Here is an 18701-nt window from a genome sequence, read left to right as displayed (position 1 = left end):
TATTAGGAATTAATAATGCTGCATTCAGTGGCACTCCATGTTTTATATCGACTCATCATTTCAAAAAGAATTAACGATTAAAAGGAAAAAAAGATGGGTAATATCAAAAATTATAAAGGAAATGGCGGAATAATGAATTGAAAATCTAAGGGTACTATTAAGACAATAGTTTGTTGGTCGTTAAGAGATGTAATTAAAGAGTTAAAACGAAATAATGGATGGTATTTCAAGGGACTATTTTCTGTAAAAACAAAATCATAAAAAGAACAAGAGATAAAATCAAAATAACTGCTCGCGGAGGAATTTGAGGATCGTGATTTGTGAAACGGTTACGAGGAAAATGATTTTTTTTAATATACAGTAGGACCTTGCATCTATTTTAAAGACTTTGGCCGTCGGTCGACATTTCAATACTAACATTGAGAGGAATTTACATTCGTTTGTCACGCGGAAGTTTGAAATAATATTTTTGTTTGTCTGTCACACTAAATTGTTAAATAGCATTTTCGCTTGTCTGTCATGGAGAAGTTTTAAATATGATTTTCTTTTGTCTGTCACACGGAAATTTTAAAAACATTTTTGTTTGTCTGTCACGCGGAAGTTTGAAACATCATTTTTGTTTGTCTGTCACACGGAATTTTTAAATAGCATTTCGTCCGTTTGTCATGCGGAAGTCTTTAATAGCATTTTCGTTTGTCTGTCACGTGGAAGTTTGAAATATTATTTTTGTTTGTCTGTCACACGGAACCTTGAAAATAGCATGCGCGTTTGTTTATCATGACTAAGTTTTAAATAATATTTTCGTTGGTCTGTGACGTTGAAGCTTATTTTTATCATTAAACGAGTAGATTGAAAGGACGTATCTATATATATATTCGTTTGTTTGATACGTCTTCTTCAAGAGTTACTTTTAAAGGGCGTAGTTAAGGCGGAGAAGGTTAGTGAAAAACATTTTCATGTTGAAGATCTATCAGGGAATTAATAAGATCAACGAGAGTAATTTGAGAATTATTTTCATGATGATCACCATTTTGTACAAAAAAAAAAAAAAAGAAAGGAATGCACTCCCCTCCTACAAATCGCATCTAAAATCAACTCTTAATGAATCAGAACGAGGCTTTCGAAAAATAGTGATTATTAATCTTTATTCACCGAGAAAAAAAGGAGATCAAAACGCCCCATACACTAATACTTATGCTATTTGCTTGCATACCCACAAGGCAAATACTGTCTGGTATTAAAGACTGGCCTAATTACTTCCCCTTTCTATCAACTCTTTCATATATTTCTAACTCCAAAAACCACACACACACGTTTATAATGCTTACTAGAAACTATCCTCTCCAACACTTTTAATATATTACCATCCTTCTCTCACGCACAATTATTTCGCTTCTTATGTTACTATCGCTAGACGTCGTATCCCTAATATGTTATCTGCAGCTTCTCTCCTCTTCTGATGAGAAGCATTAGGCTTTGAAATACCATAGTATAAGGAGTTTTACTTATCCTACACTCATATTAAATAAACGAATAAATCTACACGCACTAGTATATATTTTTTATATTGTCGTTTTCTTATTTTCTTTATATTCTATATAAGCTCCAAAGTAATTTATTAAACTTTGCCTTATCCGATAAGTCTCCTCTTGAAAAAAAAACGATCTTATTCTTTTAATTCCCCCATATATATATATATATATATATATATATATATATATATATATATATATATATATATATATATATATATATATATAGGTCCTGGATAGGACCTTAATCTATATCCAGTGGTGAGGCCCCAGCTTGCGGGCTTTTGGGAGTGTGGAGCCACCCTTTAATTGCCATTGCTCCCAGGTTCACTCTGACCCGGAGTGGTAGCACCTGTTAGGGTCCCAACTATGGGTTAAATAGAAACCGACTTGAAAACAACAAATATATTCTATTAAAAAACTTTTTTCAAAATCTTTGGATTCGGCATTAAATAACCTGAAAAGAGTTTATATGCCGTAAAACAAAAACAACCAACCAACCATATATATATATATATATATATATATATATATATATATATATATATATATATATATATATATATATATATATATATATATATGACATGTATTCAATTTAGCCGCCTTCAGCCTAAATGATCGCCACGATACAGGTCTGGAATAGGGATCTTGTCTTTTCCACGTGCGCCGGTGGGAGCTCGGCGGATGTCGGCGATTAGGCTGCTTTTGTGGTTGTAAGATGTCATGTTTGTGATGTTCTCGACATATGACCAAACGAAGGAGTCCTGCGGATTAAGGTTGGAAGAGTAGGGGGCCAGAAAGAGAAGGGTAAAAAGTCATGACACTCCTGACGTTAAGCCTTTCTCCCTTTAGATTTATGGGCTGACGCCGAGTCCTGCTGCCACACCTAGCGTCTTCCTGCGGTCACCTGATTGCATCATAGATCACCACACGCTTCAGCAAATCCAGGAAACTTTGGCGTTGACTTTTAAGCCGACTTCGAAGACGTGAGGTAGCATGATGTGGCCCTCATTTGAACCCACACCAAAGACCACAACCGTGGCCGTAAACTTTGTTTTCAGCACCCTGGGCATATCCCTGTAATTCGTGGCAATCTAGTGATGCATTTTGAGGGTGCTGGCAATATTTCTGTTATCAAAACTTGGATCGGTAGAGAGCATGAGTTGGACAGCAGCGCATCTTCGATCTCGCTCGTTGAACATTGTGTCACTTTTAGACATGATAGAAGGCCAATATCACTCTTGGGATTTGTACACAACCGGTCTACTATAAAACAGGTTTTCATCAAACAGAAATGGAATCATGTCGTCTTTTATCGGGCAATACTTTTATCGACTTACCCAATATATATATATATATATATATATATATATATATATAAGTAATGAAATCAAAAGGATGTAGTGTTTACCTGATATACGCAATGGTAAACTTCAAACTAATATAAATAACAGTATTTATATATAGATAATTTAATTTCAACCGAATAAAAAAGCTCACTACGCAATAGAGAGTAAAAGAAAATTAAAACTGTAATTTTAAATTTACAATCAAGATTTATTGTTCGACTGAATACTCCAAAAAATTGTTTTCTGGAGTATTCAGTCGAACAAGAAATTTGGATTTTAAATTTTAACTTGCAGTTTTAATTTCCTTTCTCTTCTATTGGCTTTACTTCTAAGCTAATTCATTAATCTTTATGGCGTTAAAAACACAGACACAGATAATTGTGGACAACTCTCATCCTCACGCAGGCAAGCTATTGTAAATATGATATGATTATGATAGAAGCACTTCATACTCCCCACTCCATCTACGTTTATTGCCTTTATGTTCGTGCGTATTATAGAGAGGTGATAACTTAGTGTCGATACAAGATATTTCTAAAACATTATACGCGGATACAGAATCGGAAATTGCGATTACAATCAAACTTCTTTTTGTTTTCATTAATAAGATCGAAGTATCGATTTCTGACTGATAAACTAATCTTTTTATTCGATGAATCTCAGCCGCCCATCGATAATTTGTAGATCGGAAATCGATTAGCAATGATATTTAGGGAAACAAGTACTTTCTCGTTTTCTCTTTGTCACTTAATCTGTTTAAACCTGTAATAATTCTTAATCCTTATCCTCTAAATAAAAAAAAAATAATCATAATCTCCTAGTTACAATATTGAAATCAATTTGTATTAATCATCCAGAGAGAAAGATACGCACGCATGTGCAATCCTGTGTTAAGAATAGGACGAGCGGGGCTGATTTAGTGTTGGCTAGTGACCATGAAACAAATGCTTGCAGCCTGTCACGCGAGCACCGTCTGATCCTGTAGACAACTATCTCGAAAAAAAAAAAAAAAAAAAATAAAGGGAAGGGGGTGCGTGATTAGATCGATTGATACTATCGCGAACTATAGAATCGACTGTGTCTTAGAAATTACTTCGAATCCGATATAACTGCCCTAAACTAACCCGACAAACAGCAAAAGTTCACCACTTCACTGTAGAAGTCCATAGATGTCGGAAAGCCTTATACTCTAATTGTTTCTTGGCTCGTGCTGCTAGACTTTGTAATTTTTAATGGAAAATTGAATTTTAAACAAAAAACAAACAACAAAAAATATAGTTCCGATGCATTAAAAAATTCCGAATTATATATAAATATAAATATATATATATATATATATATATATATATATATATATATATATATATATATATAATTAACAATAATATTTTTATACCTACCTACACTAGTGTTGCATGTTTACGCAGTCATGCCTTGCTTCCTTGATTGTATTTACATGCAAAAATTTAAATGTAATGTCATTTCTCTGTTCAACTCCCTACATAGTGTCTCTGTCGATATAATCCCAAATAGGGCCTCCTTACATTCAAGTGGCAATATGCCTCGTTTGAGGGTCAATGAAGATTAAAAAAAAATTAACCACGGGAGTTTTAAATTTATGGAACTTACTGTAGAATATTTCGGTATTTTTTAGATAATGATTAATAATTCATATTATTCGTATTATTAGATTACTGTTCTCATCTTGGAAATTATTTTTACAACGTTTAGGCCGATGTAATCCTCGATCTTCTTTAGGTACCCCTTGTCTAACTCGGGAATCTTTACGTAAAACTCAGGAATCTGCCAAACTTACCCTTGCGGATTAAATAAAGGATTCTGTTAAAAATTTCTAACAGATTGCTGAACTCAACATAAAGATCAACAAGATACACCTGAAGAAAGTCGGAGGTTATATTGGTCGAAACTTTGTTCAAATAGCATCCAACATGATGCACATAATACTAAATATATAAAGCAAAGCAGGCTCCTTCTGTCTTGGACTGATTATGGATACTCACGAAGAATTGCTTGCGCGTGAAATTTTTATGACAGGAGGTGCGCAATCTCCAACCACACCTCTCCTGAGATGACATTGTTAAATACCAGTGGCAAGTGAAGTACAGGACGACTGGAAACAAATGCCGAGATAAACGAAGAGCTCATACAGCGCCTAGAATTCCCAAATGGTCACCCATCTGGTACTAACCAGGCTCAACGTTGCTTAACTTCGGTGATCTGACGAGAACCGGTGTGTCAACACGATTATGCCGTATACTAAAAATATATAAATATCTATTAGTATAATAGATACTAAATTTATAAATATCTATTATTATACTAAAGTTGAATACATCAACGTTTGTTTCCCTAAAGTATAATAATGTTGTATTGTCGAGGGGTATATATATTATGTATACGTGTGTCTTCTAGTTGCTATATGGTTTGAGAGTTTATATACGTTTGTATATACGTCTCACAGTCATCTGTATGACGCGTTTATATACATGTGTTCGTCTATGACCGTCTGGCGTTATGATCGTCTAATCTAGAGTTCGTTGTGTGTATGTACATTTAATTACAGTTCATGAATCTAAATATTAATTTACTTGTCCGTACGTACAGTGTCACCAAAACCATTATCATCGCAAACATTAATTAATGCTAAACAAATTACCTCCCTTTATAGTAGGTCTTTATCAGTAAAAAATCATTAAAACTATTTCCTCTCCAAAATTGACTATTTTATTTTTTGATTTAAAAAAAGTCATGTTGAGAGGAGACGGTAAGTCTTTTTTAGTTTCTTTTTAAAATTAAAAAACGTGCAATGAACTGACATCGGTTCCTTTATAATTCATACAAAAAAAAGTGCAATGAACTGATATCGGTTCCTTTATAATTCATACAAAAAACGTGCAATGAACTGACATCGGTTCCTTTATAATTCATACAAAAAAAAGTGCAATGAACTGACATCGGTTCCTTTATAATTCATACAAAAAAAAGTGCAATGAACTGACATCGGTTCCTTTATAATTCATACAAAAAACGTGCAATGAACTGACATCGGTTCCTTTATAATTCATACAAAAAAAAGTGCAATGAACTGACATCGGTTCCTTTATAATTCATACAAAAAAAAGTGCAATGAACTGACATCGGTTCCTTTATAATTCATACAAAAAACGTGCAATGAACTGACATCGGTTCCTTTATAATTCATACAAAAAAAGTGCAATGAACTGACATCGGTTCCTTTATAATTCATACAAAAAACGTGCAATGAACTGACATCGGTTCCTTTATAATTCATACAAAAAATGTGCAATGAACTGACATCGGTTCCCTTATAATTCATACAAAAACTCATTTAGAAAAAAAAATATAAATAAAACAATGTGTTGTGTGTTGAATTTTCGTTGAAAAAAAATCTAAATTTTTAAAATCAATTCATTTTAGTTTTAAAAGTTTAAAAAAGAATTTGCTAAAAATTGTTTTAAATTCGTCGTTATTTATTTCATTTTATTTTTATTCATTTTATTTATAATGTGTCTTAAGAATGTTCAACCACTGTGGAATTTTCACAGGTTCTGCTAATAATTTCCAAGAAATGACAGAGCTTCAGGTTTTATTTTCGGCAATTTTTTTTTTTATTCCAAAGTGTTTTTTCCCCTTTTTAAAAGTTGCAATGCTGATTCTATCACCATTTTAGACCCCCTCTACTTGGAGCTATCACGATACGAAGACCGTCTCTGTCCCTCTCTCCACTCCAACTGACTCAACTAATCTCCACGTATCTTAAAAAGACCATCTACTCTTCTAAATGACGCCATTAGTATAAATTATTAAGATAATCACCTGATAGTTTTACATGTCATTATTTTTAAGTTATCAACTAAATTGTTATGATAACATTTTTAAGTTGCGTTCCCAAATTAATGTAAATAAATATTTATTCTAAATATTTTGATTATTCTAAAACATATTTTAGCTGACAAAATGTTTTTGCTTGAATAATCATAATAATCGTCGACCAGCACTCCTTCGGCGTTGCCCGGTCAATATCTAACAATATATTTCTGTTAAAACTTACATCTCTCTACATCTTACTATAGATATCTCTTTCCCCTCTCGTTTTCCTCTCCCCTTCATAACCTCCTCTGTCTTCTCTGCCCAGCCAATACCCGTCTAGCAGGACATACGCACACATATACACAGACAACTTTCCTTTTTATAGATACCCCGAGGGATGAGTTGGCATAAGGCGAATAACACTTTGTTAAAAAATTAAAATTATTTCCCTTTAGTAAATACAATGGCTAAATAAAGTAACTGAAAATCAAGCCCCTTTCCTAACGAAATCCGGTCAGTTGACTGCTAAAGAATGAATACTTTTTCATTTTAATTTTAGATGTTACTGCTCCGTATAAGTTTAGAATGATTCGCTAGATGAAACCTGGGTACCTTCCACAGACACAGTAATGTATAGTCTTAAAATAAAATTTTGCTTAATCTGTTTTAGTTAATAGACTTTTTTTTTTACATGTAGAAAGTAACTCGGGTGGCGGGGCGCTCGCTTCACATGCAAGCGACTCAAGTTTCGAATCCTACGTTCAAATATGTTCAAATGATAAACCCAAAGGGGAGCGAAACTTCAATCTGGGATATCCGCTTTATAGTTTTCATGCTTTGTGTCAGCTGCAATGTTATTTGATTGTTGAAATAATTATATATCATCTCACATGAAAATTTCTAATATATATATATATATATATATATATATATATATATATATATATATATATATATATATATATATACGTGTGTGTCTGTATGTATGTGTACCCGTATCTTTAAAAATAATTATTAATATTCCAAAATAGCAAAAGACTCATTTAAGAAAAAGTTAAGCCCTGGTTAGCATTCAACAGTAAGCGTTGAACTATAGCATAGCAGAGTATTCTGACATGAGTCGTTGAACACTCTTTGCCTGTTTAATGCTTATGTCCGCTGATTTGGCATTTATAGATATTTAATTTCATTTGTCTTAATTTCTGATAGTTTGGTTGTTGAACATAATTTTACGAAATCAATGGTGACATTGTGACTAGGTTCGAATCGCTCGACTGGCAGTAATTATCATCTTCTGCACTAAAGAGAACGTAAGTTCGAAACAAATGTCTTGTATATATATATATATATATATATATATATATATATATATATATATATATATATATATATATGTACTAGCTATATATACCTAACGTTGAAACATATTGCTGGGCACGGAATTAGTCACATATTATTAAAGATGCACCGATTATGCTAAATTGTTACCAAGTTACCACATGTTGGATTTGAAGCATAATGTATATCCATCTTGATTTCTGACAATCTAACACGAAGTAACGCTCATAGCTCAAAGGGAAATAACACTTATAACTTAAATAAACAGGCTTGCTTCCGGTATTAAACGCAACTGTCGTCAGTTATAATTGATTTAAAATAAAATAGATAAAATGAAAATTAAATTAAACATAAATTAAATAAATCAGCTTTAAACAATATTTCTTAATAAAATGATTAAAACGATTTTATTACAATAAACAAGTAATTAAATCAAGCTAATTATTAAAAAGAATTTTAAAAATACAATATGCAAATGAGGTTACTCATTGAATGTAGATTTCTTCTGAATACATAGTATATATAGAAATTGTATAAAAATAATACTTGGATAAAAATGTATATTTATGTATGTGGATGCAGGTTTGTTAGGGGCGATTTATTTCTATTTTTAACTTCAATTTTCTTATTTTATAGTTTATTTATTTAGTTTTTTGTTAACTGTTGACAGGGCTAGAACAACTGCATATATTCTTTTCATTGTTTTGAATGTGTTGATATAGCTTTTATATAGAGTGATATGGTTCTCGGTTGATTAACTGTGTCGGATATATACTCGAGAATCAAAACAATAAAACAGAATATGCTGCTGTCATAGCCCTAGTTATTAAATACTGTAAGTATATTTGTCCTGGCGTTAAATGAGAACCGGTTAAAAATCCAGAAAAATCGAAAAAAGAATAACTCTGTCAGACATGCTTGTATATATATATATATATATATATATATATATATATATATATATATATATATATATATATATATATGTATATATATATATATATATATATATATATATATATATATATATATATATATATTCATTATAGAGTAGAGGTTGCATGATATGTTTAGGATTTCCATTCTATCAAAAACAGCCTGCCTGAAATATACTGTTATTAATGAGTAGATGTTTATCACGTGATACCACCAAGAGTGGTTGGTTGGAGTGGTGGCAATGTATTATCCGTGTTTTGAAGCGGGCGGATTCAGCATATCAGCTCCGACAATTCCGGGTTTTTATATCTGTCGGCGGTCGGCTGTTCCTGGTTTAATTTCAAGGGTTATAAAGATCCGACCTTTTGAGTTGACCTTTGGTGGGGTTGTTTGAGAGACGTATCGCCAGGAAAGACTAATGGTTGGCACAAAGGGGTGTGTGGGTTTGAAGAGGTGGCGTGAGAATGATGGGGTGACAAAGAGATTATGTGAATGGAGTAATCAGCTAGGAATGCAAACATACGATGTCAGCTGTATATTTGGTCCATTTTCTAGGCGTACACACACACACACGCACACACACACACACACACACACACACACACACACACACACACACACACACACACACACACACACACACACACACACATATATATATATAAATGACCAATAAGTTACTTATTAAATTCCAGTATTATTCATATACCAATTAAACCAGAGTCAATATTAATTGACACAGTTATTTAAGCTAAACGATTATCAGTATTGTTAATCGAATATTAGTATTAATAATCGACATATATATATATATATATATATATATATATATATATATATATATATATATATATATATATAGCGCTTTAAATAAGGTCGGGAAGACTCTAGGGACCCCTTTCATCAACAAGCTCATCAGGAGTCAATCGTTGAATTTCTATCAAGTGTAAAACAAATGTCACGCAAGAGCGAAGACTTAAGTGAGGATTACAAATCATAACGAATGGATGAAATGAAAAAAATTATACACACACACATACACACACACACATATATATATACATATATATAATTAAATGAAGGGCGAATAGGATTACGAGTAAAAAAAATTACGAGTAAATTATACGTTGTAGAATATATGCACACACACATACTATATATATTTATGTATTTGTATATTTGGGCAGCATTCATTTATTTACACAGGCCTGGTTGAATATCAGCACTAAGCTCTGAACATTCATTTTTTTTCTTATATGGCGGGCTAACATTCTCGTGTACTCAAATGTTTATAGGCGCATTAGTCAATTCAGTCAATTCAGAGATGAACATCTGCTATACCACAGTACCTGAAAACGACCCATGTGCGTCGAAAACGTCAGTTTGGCGAATTTCTCTACCTTCTCGCGGAAAATGCGAGAAAGTAAGCTCTCTATATTGTAAACAGGGACAGAAAAAGGATATTCAGAACTTGGCACTGATATTCAACCATATATATATATATATATATATATATACATATATATATATACATATATATATAAGAGGTTGGTGTAGTTTGCTTGAAGCATTGCATAGGATGTAGTTAAATGAAATGTGTAGAAGGCGGTAAAATGCAGAGGTAACGGAAAGACACAAGCTGAAGCAGGTGAGAAAGTTTTATTAATACAACTTACAAATGCATGTGTACATATTCATGTATTTCATATATACTCTATATTCATATTTGCACCGTGATTACCTGGGAAAGTCGGTCTGGTGGTATATCCGTATTATATAATATTTCGAGAAAGATCTCATCGTCAGATATTTATTTGACTTTGGTTCGGGTTTACAACAGCACGTTTGAACCAAAGTCAAATAAATATCTGACGATGAGATCTTTCTCGAAATATTATATAACACGGATATACCACCAGACCGACTTTCCCAGGTAATCACGGTGCAAATATAAATATAATGTATATATGAAATGCATGAATTTGTAAGTTGTATTAATAAAACTTTCTCACCTGCTTCAGCTTGTGTCTTTCCGTTACCACTGCATTGTACCGCCTGCTGGTATAGAGACAATTTTTTTAAATGATGCTTCAGATGGGGAGAAAAATATAAGCAGGCATCAACACTTATATAAATAAACGATAATCAAAACAAGCCAATATACGTTGTCTACTCAACTAGGAACTTGTGGGTCATGAGGTTTGGTTTGTGGCAGCAGGGATGGTCTTGTGTCACGTGTGGCACAAGGATGGCACGTGCGACACAAACATTGATTGCAGAATATAACAGGATGGATTTATGGCCTTTATGCATCAACCACGATGAGAGAATTCATATATCAGTGATGGGACGGTTTCAATATTTTCCCCGATTCCAATATAATTACCGATACTGTTTTAAATTCGCAATTCTGATAAAATTCCCGCTTTCGAGTACAATTCCTTTGATACTTTTAAACATTTAGCTTTTTCATGAACGTTAAACTATACTTGTGGCGGAGTTGATCTAAAGATTTTAGTTTGATTGAGAGTTTAACATTGATAAATATTTAATATTTTCTTTATTAGTAGAAGCAACAGAAAACTAAGTTTTAAATATAAAAAACAACCAAAAATTTAAAAGAATTGTTTTTGGCGTCGGAAATTAAATGTTTTCCAATTTTGGTACCGATTTCGATAACTTGAAAGTTATAATTTTTTTCGATTTTTCATCTCGATCCTGATTAATCATCCCAACACTAATATATATATATATATATATATATATATATATATATATATATATATATATATATATATGTGTGTGTGTGTGTGTGTGTGTGTGTGTGTGTGTGCGTGTGTGTGTGTATGTGTGTGTGTGTATGTGTATTAATGTATGTTTATAAGTTTACATATTTGTATGTAGAGGACCCACTCCTAATTAATCGATTATTATGAACTTTGAAACACAGTTGGTAAGTGTAAATGGTTCTAAATGTGGGTTATATTTAGCTTTATTTAATTTTATGCCAAATAGATAGCAATTGAGTAGAAATATTTTATGTTAATTCAAATACCTCCAATACTCGACGTCTGTATTTTAAACAGTATTTCAGGCCATTCATTTAGACGTGGGTTCTTCCAAAGTATTTGGCCTTTACCCCTGTCCGGTCATGTCATGTACTTTCTTCCTGTCCATAATAAAAATGTAACTTATTTAAATCAATCACTATTTATGGTAAGTTTACTTTGCTTTTTGTATTCGTTTTTCTGTTTTACGGCATTCGTTTGATTTTTTTTTCTTTTTGAAAAAGAGGGTTTTATTCTCGAAATTATCAAAGGTATTTCGGTTATATTTAACAGTAATCACATATTTACTGATTTATATGTGAAATGCCATCTATATATCTATAAAAGTGAAATTATCTGTGTGTGTGTGTGTGTGTCTGTCTGTGTGTGCCCATTTCCCTACCAAATTACGCTGTCAATTTTCAATCTACAAACTCGAGATTTGACATAAAGAGTATTAAGATTTGGGAAAGTCTTTTTAATCGGTTTTCGGTCAGAAATTTGGCTATCAAGGGGATAAGTTCAACGATTTGATCTTTGAAAACTCTACCAAACTCCTCCGCCAATTTCGGGTCTAAACACTTGACATTTTAGATGTAGGTTCCTTGGATATGGAGCAAACATTTTAATATATATACATATGCATATAAACTTATAAACAGTACATAGGTCCGAGCACAGTCGGGCTGAACTGCTAGCTTGAAAAAATAAACAGTATACGAAAATTTAAATTCTGTCTTAGATTGTTTGTTTTTGTTCAGATGTTTCATCACTTCACCACCGCGGTATCCTGCATTGCTACCAGCCTTCTTAAACGCTTACATATTTGTTTAACAATATTAGTACCCCCCAAAATAAAACTACGTCTCTCTTTTCATAAAATATTACATTATAGTTGAGAAATGAGTTATTAAATCATAATAAATTGTTTTAAACTAATTTCAAAACTGTTTTTCATTTAAATCGATTTATATCGCTAATAGTAATTATTACAAACGTTTCTAATCCAGAATTTGTACAACTACCTACTCTTTCATTATTTTAATGCTTGAATATGAGTTTCCTTGCTGTTCGGTTGCTTGGAGAATGGGTAGAAATTACCAGTCAAGATTCTGTTCTTGACAAGACAATCAACCCGACAGGTGCGGGGTCAGAAACTGACCCACTACCTCTCGGACTGAGGTACACCACCTAGGAGGTCCACTCTCTCAGGTCTTGCCATCCGACTTTATCGCGCGTTGCCTGAAGCACCCCTATGGGGGAATGCCGATGGGAATGCCCAGGCAATTTTTGCCAAGCAAGAATATCCCTCCTTTACAGGCGCTGGCTGTTATCCCACTTTATGACAGGTGGACAGAAAGTAAATGTCTACCGAATCGAGTTACGTTCTATGTAAGGTAAGTCGACTTTTTCTGCCTGGCGTGAAACACCCCTGTACCCTGCATTTCTATCAGCCTTCTTCAACATTTTTCTTTGTCAACAATGCTGTCTAGTGTGAAATACCTGGTTATTGTTGCTGCAACGTTCTTCGAAGGATGAAATTCTTCGGTTGGAATTTTAAAAAGTCAAGATGCTTACCTGCAAAGAGAAGAAAAAAAAAACATAAATCATCACAAAGAAATAAATAGTATTAAGTCACACCCAAAAGGTTGTGACGCATGGTCATTCTTATATAAAACCAGTCAATCATGAAACTGGAACATTTTACTGGAGCTATGTGAATTTGTCGAAGATAATGGATATAGCAGTCAAAAATAGATATAAAAATCCCCCTGTTTGATTATTATGATATTATTATTTTTTCCATAGCAAATAATAATTACCACAACTGCGGGGGTAAATTTTTCATTTACTATTATATATATGTACTAGCTGTACACACCCGCCGTTCCTAGGTAAAACATATTGCCAGGCAGAGGGTTTAGTTACATATGATTTAGGGAACACCAAATATCCTAAGCTGTTACGATTTTCTTGAAAGTTGACCATATTTTTAATCTTTTGAAGCTTAAAACAGTCATCTTAATCTTTGAAATTCATACAGGGAAATAAAATCTCATTATTAAAGGGAAATAACTCATAGATTAAATGAAAACTTATTCACATTTCTTTTTAACGCAGCTGATGTTAGTTATTCTAATAATTAAAATTAAATTAAATTTAAATGTAAATTAAATATAAATGAAATAAATCAACTTTATATAATATTTCTAAATAAAATATTTCAAACAATTCTCTTAAAAAATAATAAAAAAATAGAATTTAATAATAATAAATTAATTAATAAATAATTACAGCAGATTTTTTAATAAATGCAAATATTCATTGTTAACGATAAGTCTTTGAAATTTATACAAGACAAAATAAACATGGAATATAATATATCCATAAATCTACTCACGGAAACTAAAGTAACCACTATGGGAAGAATTGTCTACAGAGGTTCACCCGCCATACTCACTCCAATACATTAATTTAATTTTGGTGTCTTCCCTTTTCTCTTCACCTTTTTTCTGCTAATGAGGAGACATTATCCAAAAATATTTTATTTGTTAATATTAAATAAATGGATATCGTTTCCGAAACGATCGTACACTTACTCCGATTTTGTTTTGTTTCTTCTTTTATAGCTGATTTATAATTTCACAATTATTAATTCTTTATAGCCTGTAATTATATAGCTCTAGGTAAATACACTTGTCCAGTTTACCATATATCTGCAGTACTTCGGGCACAGCACTTTTAAAGTAGTCATACATTAATTGAAACTTTGCTTTATTTACTCTCTCTCTCTGTATATATATATATATATATATATATATATATATATATATATATATATATATGAAGATATCCATTTCCTGACTTAAATGATGTTATTGTTTTTCCTTTCATTCTGCAAAACTCAATCATGTTCTGCAAATCCCGAAACAAATACAATTTTTTCTATACAAAAAAAACAAACAAACAAAACAAACTAAATAGAATAAAAAAATATTTGAAGATGTATGAACTTGAGTCATAAAAAACGTTTGCCAAAATGGTTGAACCTGAAAAAGTGGATAAGCTAATAAAACAAACCAAACAAACCAAACATCAAGAATAAATATTTGAAAATATAAAAACCTTTTTTTTCCAATTATCGGATTCGGCATTAAATAATCTGAAATGGGTTTGATATGCCATAATAAAAAAACAACTAAACAAAATCCAAAAATATATGAAGAACTTGAAGCATAACCCACCCATTTTTTTTTTTTCAAAATTTACGGATTCGGCATAAAACAGTCACAAAAGCGTCGATATGCCGTAAAACAAAACACCCAAACTAATATAGAAGCACGACATCTATAGTAAACGATTTATTGATCGATTGTATATTTTTTTTATTTAGCGGCGTATCAACAGTTTGGGAGTTATTTAATGTCAAAACATATCAACAGTTTGGGAGTTATTTAATGTCAAAACAATATCTATTATAAACGGATCATTGTACTCAAGTTGCTATTTTTGAATTAACTCTGACGATTCCTAACGGCATTAGTATATGATAAGTTCGTTAAAATTTACAGTTTTGCGTTTCCGATTTCAACATATGTGACAGTATCTTTTTGTAGACAAGTATTACAGTACTTAATGTTATACGAAATTTGTATGTCATCGTTAATCACACGAAATAGAAAATTAAAATCTCTCACAAAAGATCGCTTGAGAATAAAAACAAAGCCTTTCTTTATTAATAGATTCTAATCTTTGTCAACATCTCCTCACATATCCAACTGCTCCCCAACCTCGCCACCGATTACGCACGCTTAAACTACTCCAATTGACAAGACGAAGAAAGCCTCCATTTAATACAAGCATTCAAAGATTCTTTTCATCTTTAAAAAGGCGACCAAGAAAACGCAACAAGCGCCTCTTCTTTCTTTCATTGAATAACTCGAGGCTTGATTAACCTCGAGTTAAAACACCATTAATTAACGAATTTCTCAATGCCGAGAACGCTGAGTTTTTAACCCAAGAAAAGTTTTCTAAATTGACCACACACCTTTGTGGGATGCTGGGTCGGTCAATATGTGTGCCACGCTTACGTTTGAATTGTATTTTCATTTAATTACGGTTAAAATAATACTTTTATTGGTCTTTCATGCTTATGTCTGAAACGACATTTTCATTGGTCTGTCAACGCGAGAGTGCCCCAGAAGTCGATTTTTGGACCACTATTATTATTGATATTCATTAACGACCTCCCTGATAATATTGCATCCGAGATGGGTATATTTGCTCTCTATAACATGCACAACGAATGAACAGATGTACACAAATCTAAAACAATGGCTGAATCCTTCGAAAATGACCTCCAGACCATAGTGAAATGGGGTTGTAAATGGATGTTAACATTTAATGCTAGTAAGACTAAGCTGCTATCTCTTAACAATTACAATACACCTCTCTAAACACCGATATCCATGACAAATGATATCCTACCCAAGAATTCTCCCTTCAAACTTCTCGGCTTAACATTCACAGGCAATATGAACTGGAACAAATACATTAAGGACATTATTTTTACTCTGTAGTCAGACATTTTCCTCGCTAAATCCACATATCAAAAGCCGCTTTAAACGGACTTGTGTTCCTATTTACTTGCTTTCCCAAGTGAGACACAATGTCTGTTTTTAATGTGGGGCAAAATCAAGCTACTGCCAAAGAGTGCATTCTGAAATGGGATAAAAATAGAAAAAGATCCCTCATGCTTGAATTTTTTCTCTTTCATTCATCGAGAACAGAAAAAAAGATGACTTTGAATATCAGAACATATACTATACTTCGATATTATTGGGAAGTTTTTCTTCATTGTGGACTAGAAATCCTGATGGGAGGTTTCTGTACCCATTTGCCAGGAGGTTAGACACAAGATCAGGCGTGGATTTGAGAAGCCAACGTATTAAGATAAGCACGTTCGAACTCACAAAAATGCCTGAGCAGCTCTGTCTTACCACTTCTTAAAACTCGGGAAGGTAGAATTACGAATTTTATTAACCATTCAACCATTTTATTAATTTATAATTAATTTTATTAAACATTCAACTATATATAACTTGAAGCACTGCTGGGGTATGCGGGAAAGAACTGCTGAATCCGTACTTGGATTATTCAGACGACTGTTCTCATCCTGAATATAATTCGCACAACGTTTCGGTCAATGTAATCTTCTTCAAGTATATCTTGTCGAACTCGAGAATCTCTCATAATTTCGAACGAAACACTTTATTTGATCAATGGGAGTAGTATGCTCTTGTCCTGTCAGCGTCCACCGGGTAAAAACCATAAGTAATTCGCAATTGTATTTTTAGTATTGCCTTGATTGAGGATTGAACCTTCAGCCTCAAGAAGAGTGTAACTTTCAACTCAATTTTTGGAATATGACATCTTTGTTTCGTGTCGAGTATATGATTTTTGGAATAAACATGTTTCGTGTCAATGTTTGGAATAAACATGTTTCGTGTCAATATACATAATTTTTGGAATAAACACCAAAAAATAATTGCTCATTGTGCGTGATTTTTGGAATATGACATCTTTGTTCTGTGTTGAATTCGTGATAGCTAGTTGATCACTTTACATGATATTCGGAATATGATAAATAAGCACCAACATTTTAATTGAGCAATGTACATGTTTTTTGGAATATGACATCTTTGTTCACTGTCAAGTATGTAACACATAATTGAGTAATTACAATTTTAGTATGAATTTCAGGTGCCTTAGAGATTCCCGACAAGGTACACCTGATGAAGGTCGGAGAATACATTCAACGAAACGTTGCGCAAATCACACCCAAGATGAGAACAGTAGTCTGAAAAATCCAAATAATAGGAATTATTAACCCTCATCTAAAAAATTCAGAAATAGAACTCGTGCAATGTCGGAGGTTTTTCCATCTCCTAAACGTAACAGTCAGACGACGCATCTTCAAGAAATGTGTTGACAAATCTGAAAATAATCTATGAATAAATAAATAGATTTTAAATAAATAAAAATTATGCGTGTTTCAACAACTCATTTAAAAATAATATTATTTAGCGAAAAAAAAAAAATGTTCGGATAATTATCGATGGTTGAAAAACGCGATATAGGAACGGCGTTCAACCGTAATTAACCGTTACGAAGAACTGGTAAAGAATTGCGAGAAAAGAAACGCAACTTTCTGCCCCGAAGACAAACAGGACATGAGGAAATAATGTAATCACTTTTGAGAATGAAAATATAAACAGTGAATCAAGCAAACAGAAAAAGACGAAAACAGCTATTTTGTTTTCGTTTGTTAATTGGTTGAAGAAGATTCGACATTTTAATAAATTAAAAGTTTTTTTGCGCGCGACCTTGTATCTCTATGAGAGGCCAAGTCCGTTTGACCGGATTTCAGAGCCTAACTTTGAAATAGTATTTTCTTTGGTCTGTCATGCTTGAGTTTGAAACAATATTTCCTTTGGTCTGCTATGTTTAAGCTTCGATCAGTTTTTACTTTGGTTAGTCAGGCTTAGATTTGAAGCAGTATCTTCTACAGTGTGTCATTAGGTTTGAAACAGTATTTTTATTGGTTTGTCAGTCTTAGATTTGAAATCGGTCGGTGAAGGTTA

The 18701-nt window shown here is 32.5% G+C and overlaps 1 protein-coding gene and 1 pseudogene across 4 annotated transcripts in view; both read right to left on the bottom strand.

Annotated features, from left to right (window-relative positions):
• The window catches only part of LOC145263142 (uncharacterized), a 305653-nt gene that overhangs the window by 72047 nt on the left and 214905 nt on the right, over nt 1–18701 (bottom strand). For 2 of the 4 annotated variants that reach the window (XM_080120112.1, XM_080120113.1), the window contains exon 2: nt 13561–13635. The exons of the other annotated variants lie outside the window; for them this stretch is intronic. The gene's annotated coding sequence lies outside the window, so the exon portion shown is untranslated. The remainder of the gene's footprint in view (nt 1–13560; nt 13636–18701) is intronic. 4 annotated transcript variants of the gene reach the window in all.
• On the bottom strand, nt 5046–5162 carry LOC145263339 (5S ribosomal RNA; annotated as a pseudogene).

The sequence above is a fragment of the Euprymna scolopes genome, chromosome 38 (genome assembly GCF_053919585.1).
Source record: "Euprymna scolopes isolate OS-2025 chromosome 38, ASM5391958v1, whole genome shotgun sequence".
NCBI classification, from domain to species: Eukaryota; Metazoa; Mollusca; class Cephalopoda; order Sepiida; family Sepiolidae; genus Euprymna; species Euprymna scolopes.
This window is presented reverse-complemented; position numbering and strand designations above follow the sequence as displayed.